This window comes from Pan troglodytes, chromosome 8 (genome assembly GCF_028858775.2).
Source record: "Pan troglodytes isolate AG18354 chromosome 8, NHGRI_mPanTro3-v2.0_pri, whole genome shotgun sequence".
Taxonomy (NCBI): Eukaryota; Metazoa; Chordata; class Mammalia; order Primates; family Hominidae; genus Pan; species Pan troglodytes.
The window spans coordinates 33561760-33585561 of NC_072406.2; the positions used below are offsets into that span (position 1 = coordinate 33561760).

The 23802-nt window shown below is 38.4% G+C and overlaps 1 long non-coding RNA gene across 2 annotated transcripts in view; it reads right to left on the reverse strand.

Annotated features, from left to right (window-relative positions):
- The window catches only part of LOC107976939 (uncharacterized), a 27023-nt gene continuing 3221 nt past the window's right edge, over window positions 1–23802 (reverse strand). For both annotated transcript variants that reach the window (XR_008537729.1, XR_010146817.1), the window contains one exon: window positions 1–320. This is a non-coding gene — a long non-coding RNA (uncharacterized LOC107976939). The remainder of the gene's footprint in view (window positions 321–23802) is intronic.

Consider the following 23802-nt stretch of genomic DNA (forward strand, 5'->3'; position numbering starts at 1 on the left):
TACATATAGAAAACCCTTTTATTAAAAAGTGCTGTTGGTACAATGTGGTAGGCAGAATAGCCCCCCAAAATTGTGTCCTAATCCTTGAAATCTGTAAATAGGTGACATGACAAAGAAGAATTTAAGTTGCAGTGGGGTTGAGGTTGCTCACTGGCTGACACTGAGTTGAGGGGATTATTCTGGTCCAATACAGTCACAAGGGTACTTGTAAATAGAAGAGGACGGTGGATGAGTTGGAGTCAGAGGGAGATGTGAGGATGCCACGTGGCTGGCTCTGAAGTTGCAGGAAAGGGCCATATGCCAAGGGATGCAGATTTCTTCTAAAAGGTGGAAAAGGCAAGGAAAGATTCTCTTCTAGAGCCTCCATAAGGAACACAATCCTGCTGACAACTTGACTTTAGCTCATTGGGACCTAATCGAAAACTATAAAATAGTTTAAATATAAAATATAGGATAGTTTTAAATAAGACACTTTTCAATTGGGTCTCAATGAGCTAAAATCAAGCCCAGTAAGTTTGTGGTAATTTGTTACAACAGCAATCAGAAATTAATACCGATAATATATGGTAGCATCTTGAGATGCCCAGCAAACCTGCTAACATTGTTCATTCAAACCTTTTCTTCCATATTCAGCAGTCATATTCTGAGTTCCTGCTATGAGCCAGGCAGGGTTACAAAGAGGACAAAAAACATTGTCCCTGTCTCCCAGGAAGTTTACAGTCTCACATGGAAAACAAACTCATAAACATATAGATACAACCATGTGAAATAACTATTTTCTTTATTTTATTTGTATTTTTAAATTAGAGACAAGATCTATTTTGCCCAGGTTGGTCTTGAATTCCTGATCTCAAGCAATCTTCCTGCCTTGGCCTCCCAAAGTGCTGGGATTACAGGCATGAGCCGCCACACCTGGCCTGAAATAACTATTTTGTGAATGACATTTAACACAACTCCAAAGAGTAAGCGCCTGTGTAACAACATGGGCTTCCAAAATGAAAACAAATCATTTAGCCTTTTGCTCCACAATTTATCTGAATAAATAAAGAATAATACATTTCACCAAGTGCAATTTCAGAAATAAAGACGATGCCCTTGAATGATGTGCCCAGTTATTGCTAATCAGGCCTTTAGATCTAGGACCAACTTTGCAGGCAAAAAGTGGAGCAGAAGATTCATCACAGGTGACCTTTGGGCCAAGCAAGGATCCCCAGGGCCTTAGTTGGTGCTTTGTGGCAAGGTTTCTGTTTTGTTACCAGGGATCACTTCATTCTCCTCATAAGTTATTTTAGCTGTAGGTGAAAGTGTAAAGAAAGCTAGCTTGCCCCACATTTTTACCCCTTTCAAAAACCTTCTTTGGTAATCTAACCTTCTTGCTTACCCACAAATTCTCTTTACTGCAGTTGTACCACTGCGGTAAAATTATCTGAATGTAATCGACACTCATGTTACTGATTTGATATGTCACACCTTCAAAGCATACTAAAAGTGACCAATACGGAATTCATGCCAAAGGAATTAATTACTGCAGGTAAAATAACAAGCACTGTGATCAAAGGGGGGAGGGAAGAGCTAGGTACAAATTTTATGTGGTTGAATCAAACCACATAGGGAACCTCATCAGGTAATCCTGAGACTAGCCATTCCAGCTAGATCTAGAAGAAGACTGTGGAACAAGAGCAATATTGAAATATGTTTCCATAAAATGAAATATTATGTATTTTAAAAGTTAAAAATACTGATTATAGGCTAATCATAACAATCTAATTCTAAAACTGGGGAAAAAAAGAAATTGGAAGCTGATACACATTCAGAAAATAATCATGTGTCTTAGGAGAATTAACTGCTTTATGACGTGAACAATTTGGAATACTATGCACTCTTCTTAGAAAAACAACAAAGCCTTGTGGTCAAGTTTAGAAGAATTGTCTTCAACATCAATTAACACAATTTTTTCCCTGTTTCTTTTTTGCAAACTGGTTCAGAAATTATACTTGTCAAGTTATTATTATTATTATTTTACCAGAGTCCCATCGGGTTGCCCAGGCTGCAGTGCAGTGGCATGATCTTGGTTCACTGCAACCTCTACCTCCTGGGTTCAAGCGATTATCGTGCCTCAGTCTCCAAGTAGGTGGGATTACAGGTGCCTATGACCACGCCTGGCTAATTTTTGTATTTTTAGTAGAGATGGGGTTTCTTCATATTGGCCAGGCTGGTCTCAAACTCCTGACCTCAAGTGATCCGTCTGCCTCGGCCTCTTAAAGTGCTGAGATTACAGGTGTAAGCCACTGCACTCAAATTACTCTTAACTGCATGATTGATATAGCTGAAAATGTGTTCTTTGATAATTATAATAATGTACCTAATAGTTTTTTTAAGTGGTTTTCTCCCTTCAGTTATGCAGTGCCCTTAGAAATAATCTTCTATATGGAAGGCAAATGATTTGCTTCTCAGAGAACTGAATAAATGACTTGATAAATATTTCACAGAGTGTTTGTAAATATTATATTAGTCCATCACTAATTCTTTGATACATACATTGACCCCCAGGGAGTCTTTGCTTTCTGATGGAATTTGTTTTCATAAAATAAATGGAAACAATAACTATATCATGATATTATATCAACAAATACTGAAAGGCTTAAAGAATAAAGCTTTCTATTTAAACTATAGAGTTACCGGCATGAAAACGTCCTTTCTAATCTAAAAGTCCAGGAGACAATAGTAGGAATATGAACAATGACTAGATATTCTTCCTTTTACTTTAAAGAAAAAGGAATGAAATGAAACACAGTCCACACCATTTTTCAATTGTTCTAACTTAGTCTTCAGAAGTTCGGAACAGCAACCATTGTCATGAAAATCTTGTGAAAGGAAAAATCACTCCAAGGAAAAAAGTGTTTATATAGCCTTTCTACACTGAGAGCAAAAAGGGGAAGGGCTAAGGAAGTAAAAGGAACCAAGATGTTTTTGTTAGATAAATAAGGGTTATGGATGTGAAGGAATTGACCCTTTAAACATATTTTGCTCTTTTTTTTTTTTTTTGCCAAAAAAGTCACACATTTATTTTTGGTAAAAGTCACATGGTAAAATCCTTATGAAAAGAGGAAAATATGTGATAGTTATTATAGATTATGCACCTTAAATTCAATACCTGATAGAATGGGAAGGGCAGATTCATTAAACACCAGGGACAAATAATTGGAAAACAAAAAAGCTCTGTGGGTGGGAATACAGCAACGCAATTTTCTTCTCTGCTAGGCTGTGTAGGAAAAAAAAGCCTTTTACAAGAGACAAAAAAAAAAAAAAAAGAGGGATAATCGATTTTCCTTACCCCTGGATTGTGAGTTGGGCTTGTGACTTGCTTTGGGTAATAGACGGAGGCAGAAGTGAAGGGGGGCCAGTTCTTGATTTCTGCTTCCAACACCATGAGAAAGACAAGCGTGAGTGAGCCCACCAGCCCCAGGAGGAATGAGAGACACATGGGGTTGAGCTGCCCACCAAGCCTGCCCCAGAGCCGAACTGTTAGCCAATCCCCAGACCACAGGAAGGAGCCCAGCCACAATCAGCTATGCCCAGTGGAGGTAAACCAAGCCCCACTGGACCAGCTGATCTCCAGTCAACCCACAAATGTGTAAGTTCTAATAAATAATTGTTCAAGACAGTGAGCATTGGAGTTTGTTATGCAGTAATACTTAATACATGATCCCTAGACATTACACCTTCTGTTTTTCACCACTAGTCTAAATTAACCGGTCTATATTATAAAAACTAGATTTCATTCCATCCTATTTTTGCTACCAGCATCTGTGGGGAAAGTATTTCAGTAATTTATTGTCATGCCTGTTCTGCTCAGGTAGCAAAAGGGCTTGCGATTATGAAAACTTAGAAAATGATTTGTGCAGCTATTAAATTCCAAGATCTGAAATCTACTCACATTGGCTTCTAGAATATAAAAATCCTCCAAATCATAGGCTTTGATAAAAAAGGAAGTCAATCTATGAATACTCAAAATCTCTTTATAAGTTTGCTATTCTCTTTTAAACATTCCAAAGTTATTTATTTTGCATAAAATAGCTACATTGTTAAGGTAATTTGAATATAGAAAGCTTTAAGAAAATTAAATAGGTAGATGGCATCATATTTGATAGAAGAGGGGATTATATTGCTAATTTGTATAATGAAAATTGCAAGGACCAATTTTTCATGAGGTTACACAGCTGGTATTACTTTCCCTTTAACTATCAAATACGTAAGAAGTTCATTTTATAGTGACTCTTCATCAATAGCTCATTGTAAATTTCCTAAAAATCAATTTTCCTCCTTCAGGACAAGAGATTTATATAGTAAAAATATCAAGGCAACCTATCTCCTATCCATGTAATTAAGAGCTCAAAAAAAGCACTTAAGAAATCAAAGAAAACCTATCTGAAAAGTACCAGAGGGAAACATTTCTCTATATGTCAAACCTGTTGACACAAATCAAAACAACAACCTTTTACAGGAGACTAAAAATATATACACCATTAATACACAATATGATGTAAACCAGTCAAATATTTCTTTAAAATTCATTTCTGAAGAATAAATTAGTCTGCTTCAGTCTTTATTTACCTTTGACTTTATAAAGTTTTCAATTCTTTGTTCTTGGCATCTAAATATTGCTACTTAATAGAGGCCAAAAGAACTGCTGTGTATGCCATTCAAGTTCTGATAGATTTCCAATGAGCCTCTATATTTTGGACGGGAAAACACATCACCATAAGCATGCCTTGTATTTCCTATTTTTTTCATATACATCATAGTGAAGGCAGCAGTGCTTTAGTCATATAATTTCGGTCAAATCCTTTGAGGGGAAGGGTTTGCTTTTCCATAAAGCACATCTGGGAAGACAGTGTTGATCACAATCAACATGCTTCATGGTTATTAAATTAACTTATCCACCCATTCTTGTGACAAATATTTATTGAGGACATTTCTGTGCCAGAAACTTTTTTAGGATCTGGGAGACCTAACAGTGACCAAAACAAAGTCTTTGCTTTTATGGACAGACTACACACACACACACACACACACACGTTTCCTGATATTACCGCTATATGGGGTATGAAGAAAAATAAAATAAGAGAGACAGTCACTTATTCCCTTCAAACAACTCAAAGGATCTCAGCACATTGACTAATTCTCTCAGCATGCCATTTGAAACAAGGACGCTAAAAACTTAGGATGTACAAACAGAGCTGACTTTGCTACATGAATAAATGGCAAAGAGAAAAGCAATTTCAGGATACAAAAGTATGCAGACCCCATCCATTGACATCTAGTTTTTTAGTGCCACTGATTCTATCAACTGGAGATAGAAATGAATGTTTCTAGGCATTTGGGGAATGAAGGAAGAATAAGAAGGCATGGCCTCTGTTCAGGCACCTGTGTGAGGTGATGGGAGGAGAGGTTTTGAAAATGAGAATTGTTCAGCTGTGTTTCATTACTCTTCTCTTCCTTTAGCATGTTTTTATATTCAAGAAGAGCCTTCTAAACAAAAAAATAAATAAAAGAAACAGCTTTTTCCAGTGACTCTTGCACTAAAGTTTAGATGAAATCAAGCCTTTTGGTGCAGGCCCTTATTTTAAAATCACACTTAGGCCGGGTGCGGTGGCTCACACCTGTAATATCAGCACTTTGGGAGACCGAGTCGGGTAGATCCCGAGGTCAGAAGATCGAGACCATCCTGGCCAACACGGTGAAACCCCGTCTTTACTAAAAATACAAAAAGAAATTAGCCAGGCGTGGTGGCGGGCGCCTGTAGTCCCAGCTACTCGAAAGGCTGAGGCAGGAGAATGCGTGAACCCGGGTGGCAGAGCTTGCAGTGAGCCGAGATCGTGCCACTGCACTCCAGCCTGGGTGACAGAGCTAGACTCCGTCTCAAAAAAAAAAAATAAAAAATCACACTTAAACACTTCAAGGTGAAGAATAACCTTAGCACAGATTCCTTCCAGGAAATTGGAGCTGTTGCTGCCTTAATAGTCAACAAAAAGCAACTGCAAAGGTTGCTGATGTGGACTACGCCTGGTCCCTGGGTGCTAGCATATGATTGTACCCCATGATGCAACTGACAGCCACAAAGGTGCAGGAAACCAGCCCTCAGGCGGGTTGGCCTCCTGGTACCCCTGCACCCAGCTACTGTCACCAACCAGCAGCCATTCTGCTTCCATCTCCACCTCTCCAGGCAAATTTTCAAGCCCCAAGAAGCATGGCATTGACTCAACAAACTTGAGAACACCATTGAAAATTGTTCGTACGCTATTATGTTATTAGGAAAATGATAGCATTTACTTTATAAGGTTATTAAAAGCGTTCAATGAGCCAGTATTTGTAAAGCTATTAAAACAGTGCCTGGTACATACTAAGTGTTAATGGACTTGCTAAGCAATGTACTTAATGAAATAAATCTGTAGTAATAGTTGGCTTTCTTTGGAAATTAAGTGAAAAATGAGCTGTGATACTTTCACTTAGTTTCTCCCTTGGATACGATAGATACCTTGTAGGGCACCTTCATAGCACAAGGGCTCTGTTTTATTAATGCACCTACATCTACCCAGCTCCCATTTCCACCTAGCACAGTGGTTGCCAGAAAGGAATCCATGCACCTTAGGGAGTGCACAAGACAATCCACTAAGCTGGGTGGAGAAAATATTAAAACTTCTATTGATACCTATTTTTAAACCTAAAAATAAGATTGAAATCGTGCTTTTCTAATTTTGCACAAAACGACAGGAGCACATGGGTATCAGTTTTATTTTATTTATTTTTCGAGGCATGGTCTTGCTCTGTCACCCAAGCTGGAGTGCAGTAGTGTGATCATGGCTCGCTGCAGTCTTGACCTCCTGGACTCAAGCGATCCTCCCACCTCAGCCTCCTGAGTAGCTGGGACTACAGGCACATGCCACCATACCCGGCTAGTTTTTGTATTTCTTGTAGAGACAGGATTTTGCCCTGTTGGCCAGGCTGGTCTTGAACTCCTGACCTCAAGCCATCCTCCTGTCTTGGCCTCCCAAAGTGCTGAAATTACAGGTATGAGCCACCACACCTAGACTGGGTATAAATTGTAGATAAATATATATTTATTGGCAAAATTTGATCAAAATGTTTTACTGATGGGGTGTGATTTTTAAAAGTTTGGAGACCAGTGAAATGGATGATTTCTTCCTGTCTTGAAATTGAATGCTTTGGCAACAGAACTGTTTCTAGTTGAACAAAAAATAACTTTCCATTGGACTGATGACTATCTGGCAGAAGCCTGCCTGCATCTCTGTGAGTGGATTACAACTGACTTGTGCCACCAAAGGTAGAAGGCTTGAATCTTACCGAGCAGAAACCTCTCAAGAGACAGACCCTCTATATGTTCTTCCCCATTTCCAGTCTCATGAGAGAATACATATATACATTTTTATTTAAAAGCACAAAATACAGTGCAAGCTTTCATAACATGGGGCTCATGGTTCTCTGGAGGATTCAGGGGTGGATGCAGGAGATGTGTGGGCTTCTTGAAATCACATAACACATTTTATAAGGCTGGATATTTATGCATTTTACTAGGGAGTGAACTCAAAGCTTTAACATGATTTTCCAAGAGCAAGTGACTCTCCAAAAATTAGTGGCTGGTGTAACTTTTTAAAGTACAGTTAACCCTTCAACAACACAGGGTTTAGGGGTGCAGATCCCCAACACAATTGAAAACTTGTGTATATGTTTTGACTTCCCAAAACTTAACTACTATTTAGCTACTGTTGACCAGAAACTTTACCATAACATAAACAGTTGATTAACATATATCTTGTATGATATATATATGATATACTACATTCTTACAATAAAGCAAGCTAGAAAAAAGAAAATGTTAAGAAAATCATTTAAAAAAAGTATGTTTACTATTAATTAAGTGGAAGTGGATCATCAAAGGTCTTCACCCTACTGTCTTCATGTTGAGTAGACTGAGGAGGAGGAGGAGGAAGAGGAGGTGTTGGTCTTGGTCTTGCTGTTTCAGGGGTGGAAGAGGCAGAAGAAAAGCCACATATAAGTGGACCCATGCAGTTCAAACCTGTCTTGCTCACAAGTCAATTGTACTGAAAGTCTATCTTAAGGTATGTATTTAAATGCTAATATGGTTTGGACTTGTGTTCCCACCCAAATCTCATGTTGAATTGCAATCCTCCGTGTTGGAGGAGGGGCCTGGTGGGAGGTGACTGGATCTTGACCGCAGACTTCCCCCTTGCTGTTCTCTTGAACAGCAAGTGAGTGAGTGAGTTCTCTTGAACAGCAAGTGAGAACAGTGAGTGAGTTCTCATGAGTTATGGCTGTTTAAAAGTGTGTAGCACATCCCCCTTCACTCTGCCTTTTTCATGCTCTGGCCATGTAAGATGTGCCTGCTTCCCCTTCCCCTTCTGCCATGATTGTATAAGTTTCCTGAGGTCTCCCCAGCCATGCTTCCTTTACAGCCTGCAGAACCGTGAGTCAATTAAACCTCTTTTTCTTTTTATAAATTACCTAGTCTCAAGTAGCTCTTTTATAGCAGTGCAAGAATGGACTAATGCAAATGCCTACTTTCAACAAACACAATTTACACATTACAACAAACACATGAATTGTTTTTGAAGAATTAAAGCACTTCAACCAGGTCATTGTGGGCAGAAAGAGGTCAGAATATTGTTCAAGAAATTGGCACACAGGTCAGGAACAAAGAAAACCCCAACTTATGCTTCCTTTTGATAGGGACAGGGGACAGAGAAATTCTATGCAGAAAAGGGAGGGTCCCTGGCGAAACCCCACCCTCAAGCTGAAAAGCTTGAAACCACAGCCCAAAGCGATAACTTCTATACTTGTTTCCCTGCTCAATGTTGCCTTTTCCTAAACCACACATGGCCCTGCTCTGCCCCATCCTGTGCCTATAAAAACCCCAGACTCACCCAGTAGATGGGACTACAGCTGGATGTCGAAGAGAAGTGGTTTGACTTCAGAAAGACAGCTTGACGGCCTAACTCCAGAGAAGAATCTGGCTGGTGATGGCGAGACTTCAGGGAAAGATTACCTACCTGCCCAGTCCCCTTTTCAGCTCCCCTTCCCACTGTGAGCCTCTTTCGTTGGCAATAAAATTCACCACATTTGCCATCCTTCAATTCATTCATGTGACCTCATTTTTCCTGGATGCTAGACAAGATCTTGGGAGCCACTAGTGTGGATACAAAAGGCTGTCACACTGGCCCTCTGCCCTTGCTGGTGGAGGGCAGCCACCTCATGCAAAAAGGCAAAGGACCCACTGAGCTGTTAACACTTAAGCAATCCATGGATGGCAGAGCTAAAAGAGCACTGTAACATATTCTCTGGGGCTTTGGGGTTCGCAGGCAGCCCCATCTGAGTGCTGCTGTGGGGCCTGCATAGGGTTTGCTCCTGCTAGAGCCCAAAAGTGGCCACTCTGATGCCTGCACCCACTCACCTGTGTGCTCCCTCCCACAACGGGTGGAAAGTAACAGGTCCGAGTGAGTGGAGTTTGATCATGCCAGTGCCAAAGCGACCGGCTAGTTCCAGTGCTTGTTCACTCCAGTTCCTGCACTCATTTGCTCCTGCGTTCCATCCGTCAAGGAGTTGAGAGTGGTGGGCTGAGTAAATGAGGCACCCCTGTCGCGAGTCTCACAAAGGGGTCAAGGAAATATCCTGTGTCACCATATCCCCCCCTCCTCCTACTTTCTCTGCTTTTAACTGAGCACTTTACATGATTCCATTTTCTCTCTTCTCTTAAAATATCATTTATATATATTTTTTTACTTTTTCAGTGGTTTCCCTAGAGCTTGCAGTATATATTTACAATTAATTTAAGTCCCCTTTTGAATAACACTATACCACCCCACAGGTAATGCAAGCAACTTATAACAAAGAATTCCTACTTCCTCTTTCCTGTTTCTTATAACATTGCTGCTACTTCTTTTATTTATCCATATCCTATAATTACCCAATACCTTGTTACTATTACCACTCTGAATACTAGATCAACTAAGACAAAAATTATTTTACCTTCATTTATTCCTTCTCTGATGCTCTTTTTTAAAATGATTTTTAATTTCTTTTCATTTTTGTGGGTACATAGGTGCATATATTTATGGGGTACATGAGGTTGTACAGGCATGGAATGCATAATAATCACATCATGGGAGTGGGGTATCCATCCCCCAAACATTTACCCTTTGAGGTACAAATGATCCTGTTATACCCTTTAAGTTATTTTAAAATGTACAATTAAGTTATTATTGACTATAGTCACCGTATTGTGCTATCAAATAGTAGGTCTTATTCATTCTTTCTATTATTATTTTCTTTCTTTATGCACATCCAAATTTATGACCAAAATTCTTTCCTTCTTCCTGAAAACTTTTAACAGTCCAGGTCTACTGATGAATTTCCTCAGCTTTTGTTTATCCAAAAACATCTTTAATTCTCCTTTACTTGTAGAGGATAATCCCACTGGATACAGAATTCTTGATCTGTGGTCATTTTCTTTTGACCCTTTTAAATATTTTATTTCACTCTCTTCTTCCTTGCATGGTTTCTGACAAGAAGTTGCATGTGATTATTATCCTTTATCTCCTACAGGTAAAGTGTGTTTTTTTTTTCTCCATTTCTTTCAGTATTTTCTTTTTGTCTTTGGTTTTCTGTAGCTTGAAAATTAAATGCCTAGGAACAGATTTTTTGATATTTATCCTACTTGGTGTTTGCTGGGCTTCCTGGACCTGTTGTTTAGTGTATACCATTCATTTTGGAAACTTTTCAGCCATGATTACTTCAAAACTTCTTCTCTTTCTTTTCCTTCTGGTACTCCAATTATATAAGTGTTACACCATTTGAAATTGTCCCAACGTTCCTGGATTTTCTGTTCTGTTTGTTCCACTCTTTTTTCTCCCCATTTCAGTTTGCGAAATTTTATTGACATTATCTTCAAGCTCATTAACTATTTCCTCAGATGTATCCAATCTCCTGAGGAGCCCATCAAAGGTATTCTGCATTTCTGCTACAGTTTTTTAAATTTCTAACATTTCCTTTTTATTCTTTTCAGTTTTCATCTTTCTGCTTATGTCAGATTCATTAGTTCTTGCATGTTGTCTGCTTTTACTGGTACAGCCCTAGCATATGAACTATATTTTAAATTCCCTGATAATTTCAAATTTGTGTCATATCTGATTCTGACATTTGCTTTGTCTCTTCAAAATTTGTCTTTCTTTTTAGCACATCTTGTAATTATTTTGTTGTTAAAAGCCAGATGTAATGGGTACTGAGGTGAATACATCTTTAGTGTGATGTTTTATGTTAATCTGGCTAGAAGTTGGACTGGTTTAATGTTTGCTGTAACTGAAGGTGTCAGAGACTCCAGTTTTCTCTAGGGTCCTTATTTTTGCCTCTTCTGTAGGTCTTTAAATTTCCCTAAAGACTCCTTCTTAAATAAAGTCTGTGCCTTATAGCTCTTTCAGCTGCAATCCACTGTTATGATTTTGGAAACCTGTTGATTTGGTGGTAAAGTGTGGAAGAAAGAAAGCCTTCTCTAATCTCATGACTAAATCCCAGTCTTTTTGGAGGCCTATGTCCCTAGGATGTGACCTTCACAAGTATGTCTTAACTGTTATCTACAATTAGTTAAGACAGGAAGTCTAGAGGGAAGTCTAGAGGGTGCTGAAGTTGGGTAACTGCCTTCCTCCCAGGGGTGAATAAGCCTCTGAAAGTCTTTTCCCATAAGCAGTGGGCCTTTGTTATAGCAAATGCTCTGGGTATACTTCGAAGTGGTCATTTCTCCCCATCTCTCCCCCAGAAACATGAAAGAGATTTTCTTGGCTATTCATCATAAGAACCTATTGGGGTCCCTGGAGATAAAAGTCATAAAAGTGTGCTTCTCCTCCAAGAATGTGGTCCCTGGAAGTTTTCTGTTCTCATGCTAGTTCATAGTCAGCCTTTAGCAAGTTGTCAAAATGATCATTTTAGTGTTCCTACTGGTTTATGGCTTCAGTGGCTTCTACTCCAGATAAGCTGATTTCACTGTGATTCTCTGCATTCTCCTGTTGTTGCAGATCTGGGTGGTGATTTGCTCTACAATCTCAGATCCCTAATAGATCCAAGAAAAGTCCTTGATTTTCAGATTATTCCACTTATATCTTGTTGTGAGGATGGGAGTGAGGACATCCAAACTCTTGACTTGTCAGAGCTGAAATCAGAAGTTGAACATATGCTTTTTAAGCTCCTGGTGCCCTGAAAACCAAAAAGCCTTCCCTCTTCAACCCTATCTCAGAATATTTTCAGCTGCATGCTGCCTGCTCTTTCTGCCTCCCCTCTGAGCCTCTCCCAACTACAGCTCAGCTCTGGGACCATGCTACAGCAGAGTGACAGAAAAGCACTTAGAGAGGTTGTGCATTCTGTCCACCTCATCCTCAGCCAGTTATCCTGGAGAGAACTCCTCTCCACTGGATTAGCCTATCTATCCTCTACACAATGGACAGAGCTGTCCTAGTTGAGGAGGAACAAGTGTGCATTGATGCTCTTCAACTCCATTTTCAGTGCCAGCACCCAGGATGCTTACTGCCCTCATCCTACTTGGGGTGCCCTCACATTAAACCCTACACAGACTAGCAGCCCAAATAAAATTTGGGGTTTAGATCTCTACAATCATTGTTTTAAAAAGCCTCTGAGACAAAAGTCTCCCAATAGAAACAATTAAAATAACATCAAGTTGTTTGAAACTGAAAGGCCACAAGCAAAGGGCATTTTAGAAAGTGTAAGGCTGAGATCTTGGGCATCATGGTAACTATAATTTTGTCAGCTATATGAAGCATAGACATAAGAAAGCTTAAGTAATACAACCCAATGAAGAGTTCAAGTGGAGAAAATTGAAAAAGATATTAAATGTACTTAAGATTACATTAACTAAATGAGTCACTTAGAAGTAATAGTAATAAACATTCAGAAGAAGGAGCAATTGCTTCAATCTGGGGATGATCAGTAACACTAGATAATCTTGCAACAACCTTCTGAGTTTCACTATAAGCCCCTAGAAGAATATCAAGAATGCTAGAGAATTCCAGTGGGTAAAGTGAGGGTAACAATGACTTTATTATTCTTGATGTTCTCAAAGAATTCCAGACAAACTGGATATGTCAGCTTCATAATTGACTCCAGTTCTTAGTATACTCGGAGAGTCAGATATGTGATAGAAACGTCCATTCCTTTCAGGTCCAGTCAGCAAGTGACAGGGACAGTGCATTTTGTTCCCAAATGACTTGCTAGCCTCATAACTCATTCCAGAATTCAGAAGTCTTGCTGTTTTATCTACAAAGTTGTGCCTGTGTTGGAGGTATTCACAATTCTTATAGGCTCATTTTTCGTTTGTATGTTAGGAAAACTGATTCAGGGAACCATTTAGCAGAATCTGTTACAGAAATTATAGGCTATTTCACCACTGAAGAAGCATCACCGCTCTGGAGTCTTTGAAAAGACCTAGAGCTTTTGCTTTATAACTTTTTAAAAAATTAAATGGCCATCAACTTTTATTGCTATCATTATAAGCCACAACATTGCACCAAGGTTATGTTTGGCCCTTTATAGATATGTGAATAATTCTGGATCTGACTTTTGGGAGGATCTCATTATCTTTCTCTCTCTGTTAAAGCTGAGATCTGAACGGCTGAAAGACCTGAGAAAAATATACTGCTTTGGTATCTCAAGATCCATCCTAAATACCACTTCATCTATGAAATGATCCGTCTTTTAACTCTTGCAGCACTTTGCATATTTTCCTATTGATTCACATCTACTTCACAGTAACCTGCTTATGTGAATACCCATTAAACTGTTGAGAGATTTGATGGTCCTGTTCTCCCTTGCACCTCCAAGCCAAGCACTGTGTCTCAAAAATAGAAGTACTCAGTTAATGTTGAATGAACACACTTGAACGTGTCCCTTCCAATTATTTGCTTAAATTTGACACACAGCTGTTTTTCCCTCCTGTATCCTCACCACACATGCAACTGCAGTTAGCACAGAAATGCAAGAAGCCAGGCTGAGCATGGGCTGGCTGCGGCTGGCTGAGGCTGGCCAGTGCAGGTGGGAGGGTAAAGTGGAGAGTGTCTAAACCCACTCTATGGAGTCACACTGGGGTCAGGAAGATCCAGGGAGATTATTAGTGCACAGTGCATCAATACTTGATCTTGTAGTTCCCTTTCTAATTCTTCAGATGTTCCAAATTTTCTCTAGGAACCATCTTTCAGTTTTATGATTGAACAAATATCAAAAATTTTCACAATAAACTTTTTGTATGAAATAAAATCAAATTTCCAAAGAACAAACTTTACAATATGGTGACCACTGTACAGCTCTGCCTGCCTCTAGAGTATTTTTTATGATGTTTTAAACTTTGACAAGTTACATAACCAAAATAAAGGTGTGGCTTCCCAAGGTGACTACGTTAAATGAACAACACTCATCCATTATATGCTGTAATTCTTAAATATTGCTAGAATGCTATATAATTATATATCTTGAAAACAATCTGGAGAAACCACCCTAATACATTTGAAACGGTAAGAGCAATGCAAAACAATATTTAAAGTATTAAATTAATTGGTGATGGCAGTACTTGTTAAAGAAGTTGAGACTTCAGGATAAATCCTAAAAGAATTTACGATTTGCCCCTTGGGGCTTCATGCATCTCCACACATGTCTGAATGGTAACAAAGGCCAAGTAGACAAGCTTCCTTGGATTGGGAATCAAACAGGGAAGTGTGCTGGAGAGTGCAAAGACATATTGTTTTCATCAGTGTGTCACTTTTAAACTTGTGATATAAAAAAGCAGGGATGGGGAGGGAGTTAATTAACTGACTTGTTACCTGACTGTTACCAAGCAACTTGTTAGCTGCTTGCCCATATCAGGGATGACTATTATCTCACTCTTTTCAACTTTCAGATCTTCCCCTCCTGAAAATGGAGGGCTATTTTCCCCATCTGTGGTTTTCAACTGTTATTCCCCTAAAAGACGCAAACACAAATTGATTTATAATAATCCAAATCTTAGTTAAAAAGACAGAATACACTTTCAAATTTTACCTCACAGTGCCATCAAACAATGAATGGGAACAAAGTGATCACACTGTGGACTAAGAATGTGGGATAAAGTTTCCTGAAAGAAGCAAGTCTTGAGATTAGCCAATTATGAAGAATGTGGATAAGTGGTTAAAGTCAGTGTTTAAGAACAAAATTATTGATCGAATGTTTCTAAAGTAGGTTGCCCCTATCAGGCATAGCTCCCTTATCTATGTTTTTAGGATGGATATTTCAGTGTACAAGTCAGGTCAAAGTGGTCCCCTACACTTCCCTCTAGCCTTTACCAAGACAATGCTATACAACACACATGTATTACATACCCTGTTTCACAGGCCACTGACAAAGATATTTTCATTCCAAAAGTCTCAGGAGTAGAATTTTGAGCTGGCATAGTGTGTCTGTCTTGAGGAGCAAACACATTGAGATTGTTTGCATCCGTTAGCCAAAAGGTGGGATATAATTGAAAGATCCCTGAAAAAGATGCACCTTTTATTACTTCCCTGAAAAACAGATGATGAATATGGTTCATCATTTTTGATGCTATGGGATAGCATCATTCTTTGCTATGCCATATTTGCAGGGATAGCAAATTATGGGTAACGTTTAATTATAATTTCATTATTTTGAAGGGCAGAACCCCTTTATTCACTAAGAGCAATATAAAAAACTCTTGATAAAGGGACTATCTGCTGAGAATTTCTAAATATTAAATGGTTCACCTGTGGTAATACATATGACCGTATTCTACGGAAGTTACACACAGACATTGGTATAAATGATAGGTAAGAGTCATAATTTGCTCATTCTTTGTGTTTCCAGCGAGAAAGGGCAAGAAATTATTAGAAGAGAATTGGGAAGACTCAAGCCTACAGAAGGAATTTTACTAAGAGATCCCTGATCTTTCTAGAACACTCCCATAGAGATAGGTTCCAAAGGCATGTAAGTAGCAGTTTACATTGGGTAGCCATTTTTCATTCCTGACTCCTGGCCTTTCTTGGAGGTTTGACCCTCCAGTTCTGTGATGGTCATACGGGTCCCCATTAAGCTGAACACATAAACTTAGCTGTTCTCATACAGTATCAATTCCATCAGGAAACAAGAGTCCACTAACCCACTGACTAGTGTCTCATTCTTTTCAACTTTCAGAACTTCCCCTTCTTAAAATTGAGGGACATTTTCCCTATCTATATTTTTCAGCAGTTATTCCCCTAATAGATACAAGCACAAACTGACTTGTAATCATCCAAATCTTATTTTTTTCAGGCAAAGTATACTTTCAAATTTTTATCTCATAGTACCATAAAACAATGAAAGGAAACAAAGTGAGTATACTGTGGACTAACAAGGTGGGAAAAATTTTCACAAAAGGAGTAAGTCTTGAGATTAGCAAATTATAAAGACTGTGGATAAGTGATTAAGGTTAGTGTTTAAGAAAAAATTTATTGTTCAAATGATTCTAAGGTAGGTGGAATTTCTATGCCAGAAACTACTCCGTTTTGAATTAGATCTAAATATATATTTTCCATTCTACACAGGCTTTGAGAAAATGACAATGAACATATACAATAGTGGGTTTCTAGCAGAAGGGAAGAGATGCTGCGTTTGCTAAACCTACCATCTAAAATACACATCCACACGAATACCAAAAGATTTTCACATCAAATATAATCCAGTGAATATTAAATCACCATATACTTGCCATAGTAAGACTTTATGATGTTATTAGCTGCATATTCATTTAATGGCTTAGAAACAACCAGCTTATTCTACTTTACAATTTTAGCTTGAGCCATTCTGAGCATATTAATGTAAAAATTGTGCTTACTCACCTATGAAAAAGTTACTGACAATTGCCAAATGTATTTTTAGAAAATTCTCTTTCTGAAATTTCCCAATTGCTAATCAAGGTCAGACTCTAAAGACTATAACTTTTCTAGCCATTCTCTCAAGTCCCCAGTAGCAAAGTCAGTAACTGGGCACTCTCACAGTGTAACTGAATCCTGTCTTTTATTTAGAATATTCTTCCCCTCTTGGCATTTGAGTCTGGTGGTGCTGGCGCATTTAAATAAAGTCTTGCACACATAAAAAACAAATTTTTATTCTCTAATAACCATCTGTGTTCGGTTCACTTACAAAGGAGGCTAAGACTATGATGATACTACCTTCATTTTGTGAAAAGACTTTGAAACTCATTGAACTATTTTTGGTGGTACAAATTACAACTGCCGATTCACTGAAGCTACCTCGGCACTAACAGACTGAAGAAAAAAAGCGATCAATTATCCACTGAAATCAATGTGTGATGACTAAGAAAAATCTTTCAGTTTCCAAACATTTCCCAAATGTTCCACTCCCACTTCCTCATCTACTCAAAGCTTACCAATCATCAGTGGGCTATCTCTAATCTCATATGATCCATACAAATCTTTTCTTTAAATTTTTATTTCACATGCATTGTATTTTAAATCTTACTACCTCTTTCTCAGGCATGAAGAATTCCATCACTAGGTTGGTTCCCAAGGGACATTTGCTGGAAAGTTGGTTAACCTTTGAATTGCATGTAAATCAAGCCAACAGCTCCTGGTCTAAAAACATTTAGAAGTTAAAGAAAATATCCTTCATAAAGAGCAGACACAGATGTAAAGCAAGCAGGAAAGCCCTGTGTGCTTGAGAACACAATTTTAGAGATTTTGGATTATCTAGTACAGACACATTCTTTGCAAGGGGCAGGGGTGGGAGGATATTGGGAGAAAATGTGGCTGGAATTTTTTTCAGCTTTGTTAAAGTATAATTGACAAAAAATTTACATATTCAAGACATACAACATGATTTGATATACATTTATGTTGTGAAATGACTGTCACATAAAATTAACTTCAATCACCACACAAATACCTCTTGTGCGTGTGTGGAGGAGGGTGAGGACACTTAAGATCTACTCCCGTAGCAAATTTAAAGAAAATAATTTTAAATAAAATAAAAAATAAAAAATTTGAAAAGACATTCAGGCTAGGCGCAGTGGCTCACACCTGTAATCCCAGCACTTTGGGAGGCAGAGGCAGGTCAATCATTTGAGGTCACGATTTTGAGACCAGCCTGGCCAACATGGAAAAATACAAAATTAGCCCGGCATGGTGGCATGCACCTGTAACGCCAGTTACTCAGGAGGCTGAGGCAGAAGAATCACTTGAATCAACCAGGTGGAGGTTGCAGTGAGCCGAGATCGCGCCACTGCACTCCAGCCTGGGTGACAGACAGAACGAGACTCTGACCAAAAAAAAAAGAAAAAGGAAGAAAAAGGAAGACATATAAATAGCCAACAAATATACGACAAATTGTCAACATCGCTAATCATAAAGGAAATGCAAACCAAAACCACAATAAGATATCATCTCACCCCAGTTAGAATGGCTATTATCAAAAAAACAAAAAATAACAGATGCTGGTGAAGATACAGAGAAAAGCTAACTCCTGTACTTTATATTGTGGGTGGAAACGTAAATTCGTGTAGCCATTATGGAAAACAGTATGGAGGTTTCTCAAAAAGCTAAAAATAGAACTACAATATAATCCAGTAGTCTCACTACTGAGTATTTACCCAAAGAAAAATAAATCAACATATCAAAGGAATACCTGTACCCACCCCTGTTCATTGCACCACTACTCATAATAGCCAAGATACAGAACCAACCAAGTGTTCATCAACAGATGAATGGATAAAGAAAATGTGGCACACACACATACACACACACATACACACACACACACACACATATATATATATACACATATACATACAATGGAATACTATTCAGCCATAGGAAAAATGGAAATCCTGTCATTCAGGGCAATATTGATAAGCCTGGAGGACATTATGTTAAGTAAAATAAGTCAGCCACTCATATGTGAGAGTTTAAAAAATAAAAAGATGTCATAGAAGTACAGAGTAGAATTATTGATAGTAGAGGATGGGAAGGGTAGGGGGAGGGGAGGATGAAGAGAGATTGGCTAATAGATAGTAAATTACAGCTAGATGGGAGGAGTGAGTTCTGGCGTTCTGCAGCACTGTAGGATGAATATGGCTAACTACAATTTATTGTGTATTTTCAAAAACCTAAAAGAGAGAATTTTGAGTGTTCACAATGCAAAGGAACATTAAATGTTTGAGGTGATGGATATGCTAATTATCATGATTGGATCATTAAATATTGTATACACATATCAAATATCACTCTTTATCCCATAAATATGTACAATTTTTTTGAGACAGGGTCTCACTCTGTTGCACAGGCTGGAGTGCAGTGGCATGATCACGGTTCACTGCAGCCTTGACCTCCCCTACCTCAGGTAATCCTCCTACCTCAGCCCGCAGAGTAGCTGGGACCACAGGCATGCACCACCACACAGGGATAATTTTTGTAATTTTTTGTACAGATAGGGTTTTGCCCTGTTGCCCAGACTGGTCTTGAACTCCTGGGGTCAAGCAATACTTCCATCTTAGCCTCCCAAAGAGCTAGGATTACAGGCGTGAGCCACCGTGCACAGCCAATATGTACAATTATTTGTCAACTAAAAAGAAAAAAATAATCAATACAGTATTAACTATTACTTATGTATTATGTGATTATGTATATTATTAATTGCATATTATTAGTGAGAACCATTGTCTCTGAGGCTTTTCTTCATGCTATCTGAAAGAGAGAGAGAGTTGCAGAAAGAATCATAGAAGAACAGAACCTGAGTTCAAGGTAAACTGACAGAAAAGTTTCTATTAATATCTCAAAAATAATGAACCAAAACAATCCTGGTATCTTTTATGTCAAGATTAATAAGAAAAGACAAAATCAAGGAAACAGGAAAGAAATGAGGTTGACAGTAGTTAAACATGGCAGTTGTCTAATGATATCCTAGGGCTGTTGACTTTCCAAATTTGCTCTATATTTGAAAGTCAAGTATGATTTCATAAAATAAGTCTTTATTGCACATACAATATTTAATGGAGAAAAATATTTTTCTTCTCCCCCCTCACCCTGCAAGGCACACACACTGACTAAGGACCAGAGAAGAGTGGTAAAGGACAAAGAGCTTCAGGACAGATTCCCAGATTAGTTTCAAAATTCCTTTCCTTTATATCATGTAATACTATGTCCCCTGCTAACAGCATATCCCAAATATAGGAAACAAGAGGGAAATAAATCCTTTTTGGGTAGCCTGATTTGCAGAATTAAGTCATAGAATGATATCACCTGCAGCTCTTGGTACATAAATTGTTATGGACTATTATGCATTGACGTCTAATGTCTTATGGGTACAGTTCTTGTCTCCCAATAAGCTCAAATTTCATGAATGTTAGGGCAATGTCCCATAGCACTTACAAAGCCCTATTTATATACAACACAATCTTAATGACATGATAACCACTTAATACATACTTATTGAATTAAACTGAATTGATCAAGCTAAATTTAATAAGTAACAGGAAATAAAAGGGAAAATATAATTTTAACTTAGGAAAAAAGTCCCCCAGATGTCCCCTATCACTCCTCTCTCCTCCCCACTCCCCACACTCAGCACCACTGTAGCGATTTTACTTCTAGAATGATTGAGAAAATTCTTATGCATATATTCAGAAATTCCTTGCAAGGATATCTAACCCATCCTGCATGTCCCCACTGCTCGCTGCCAACTTTGGGCCTGGGGATGCTGCCAGCATTCCAAGATTCCTGTGGGGAGGCCCTTTGAAGGTGGCATTTCCTTCCCAGCCTCAATACTGCCCCTGGGTCCTGGGGCAGGGAGAGCCAGGCCTCTCTAGAGTTGCCTGGAGTCTTGGAGAATTAAGGTCTCCTCTCAACCTCTACCCCCAAGACCTAAGCAGCCAGTCTACTGCCTGATGCGTGTGCACATTCTCATCCACTCCATGACCTCTGTCCATCCACTATCCTGTATCTGTGTGGCTTCCCGTCCAGGTGTCTGTGTCCGTGTATCTGTCTCCTTATGCGTGTGGCTTGTGGAGACACCGTGGCATGCATATAGGGATAGAGCTAGCCTTGTGGCATCAGAGAGGTGCCTCTCCCTGCCTGTGGTCTGATGTGAAGGATATATACTGAGAAGTGCTAGAATAATTTTGGGAGCATATTTTAAGAATAGATCAACTGGAGATGATAAATAAAGTTTTCCAAGGTATCTTTGAACTTCTTGCAGGGGAACATTTAGAAAGTTGTAGAAGCAGCATATGTGATCAGGGATAAATTAGTAAAGGAATAGAAAATTATAAGATCAATAGGAGAATTGAACTGGACTTTACCAACTGCTGACAATTGTCTGAGGATCACCAGGAGAACTGATTTGCATGCTGTGATGTTCGCTGACGTTCTTTGTTGTAGTTCTTTGTGTCTCCCCATGCACCCTTGCATAGTTTAGAGTCCTTGAAATATTTTTTCTCATCCACAATAAAAATAGCTCTTTTTTGAAGATTCAATGACTACACATTCATTATACACAACTCACACCCTAGATCAAGCAATTTTAAAAAGTAAAAATGGCCTGAAATCCCACTGACCTGATATAAATCAATATCATTTTAGTCATGTGTTTCTTGACCACTTGATCTTCTATGATTTATTCATAACCTTGACAATTTTTATTGTCTTTTCCTTATCAGTTTGTAAGCACTATCTGTAGAGTACTAATAATACTTTTGTCTATTGCCTTGCAAATATTTTTAGTTTTGCTATATGAATGTTTTTATATTTATAGTATCTATATAAATATATAGTTATATATTTTGTGTGCTTGGTACTTTTGCCATATAAAAGCTGTTATATTTATACAGTACAGTGCATCTGACCTTTTTAAAAAATATCTTTTGGATCTGTTGCAGGGAGACAAGCTTTCTGGAATACTGTTAAGCTGCAGGCAGTAGAGTTGGGTACAGCTCTTGAAGACCTGTATTTCTTTGCTCTTAAACATCTTGAAATACCACCTTCACATATACACCAATACTTATTTTTTATTTGAAATAATCACAGAGATCATATAAAAATTGTGATCTTTTCCATAGCTATTAAATACTACTAAAAAAGACACTGATAGGCCAGGCACAGTGGCTCATGCCTGTAATCCCAGCACTTTGGGAGGCCGACATGGGCGGATCACCTTAGGTCAGGGTTCGAGACCAGCCTGGCCAACATGGCAAAACCCCATGTTTACTAAAAACATAAAAAGTAGCCAGGCATGGTGGCACATGCCTGTAATCCCAGCTACTTGGGAGGCTGAGGCAGGAGAATCATTTGAACCCAGGAGGTGGAAATTGCAGTAAGCCAAGACTGCACCACTGCACTCCAGCCTAGGCAACAGAGTGAGACTCCATCTCAAAAAAAAAAAAAAAAAAAAAAAAAAGGAAAGAAAGAAAGAAAAAAAAGACACTAATACCCAGGAGCAGTGATTCACATCTGTAATCCCAGCACTTTGAGAGGCCAAGGCAAGCAGATCCCTTGAGCTCAGGAGTTCAAGACCAGCCTGGGCAACATGGCAAAACCCCATCACTATTTAAAAAAAAAAAAAAAAAATTAGCTGGGCATGATGGTGCATGCCTGTAGTCCCAGCTACTCTGGGGGCTAAAGCAAGAGAATCTCTTGTGCCTGGGAGGTTGAGGCTGCAGTGAGCCACGTTCCTGTCACTTTACTCTAGCCTGGGTGACAAAGTGAGACCCCGTCTTAAAAAAAAAGACACTAATAGAGAATGAAACATATTCAATGAAACAATATTTTTCATATTTCTTTTTAATTTTAAGTGTGCTCATGTAGAAAATGTGTGAAAATCCATCTCAAAAAGCCTTGAAATAATGAGAATATATTACTTGATATGAATTTATAGGTCATTTACTTAGGTTTCTACATCATTTATTGATCCTTAGACTCTAAGTTTGAGAAAAAGTTTAAGACGGGTTATTTAGATGACACTTATCTTCCTCTTGTTTTATTCATCTTATATGGAAATACATTACTTTTGCCTGTCACTTTGGTTAATTAGCTTTATCAATAGGCATAAACTGTATAGCAAGCTGAAATAACTGGATCTTATGTGGTATCTTTTAGCTACATCATTTAAGGCAGTTGATATTTCTATAAACAACATTTTTATGCACTTTCATGTTTGTGGTTAACCTGTTAAAGCTATTCTTCCCTTTTGTATTTCTCTATGTCATTATGAGGTAGTGTCTAAAGAAAAGATACATTTGACTGATAAATCCGAGGTTATCCAACATTAAGAAAAAAACATATATATACTCCAAAGGTTCAATCTAATGATATCAGGATCTAGGAATGAGGAGGCCTGGTCCCATAAACCCCTTGAAAACAATACATTTGATGAGGAACTTTTAATAACTCTCATCCTTAGCAATCATTTGTATGAAGAGTTCAGTGAGTCATAGTTGACCAGGGAAATATCTCACAACAATGCAGTCTGATAGCCAAGCACCCTGCTTTCATTCCTTGTAAAGTAAAAAACACTTGTCTAAACACTCTCAATGTAACACCATTATTCTCTTTTTTCTTTTTGAATGGTAAATGACAGTATCAAAAAATCATGGAATTAAAATAGCAGCTCCTTTCTTTTTCGTGCATTTTTATCTAAATGAAATCTGCCATACTTCAGGGCCTATGTTCAGTGTGA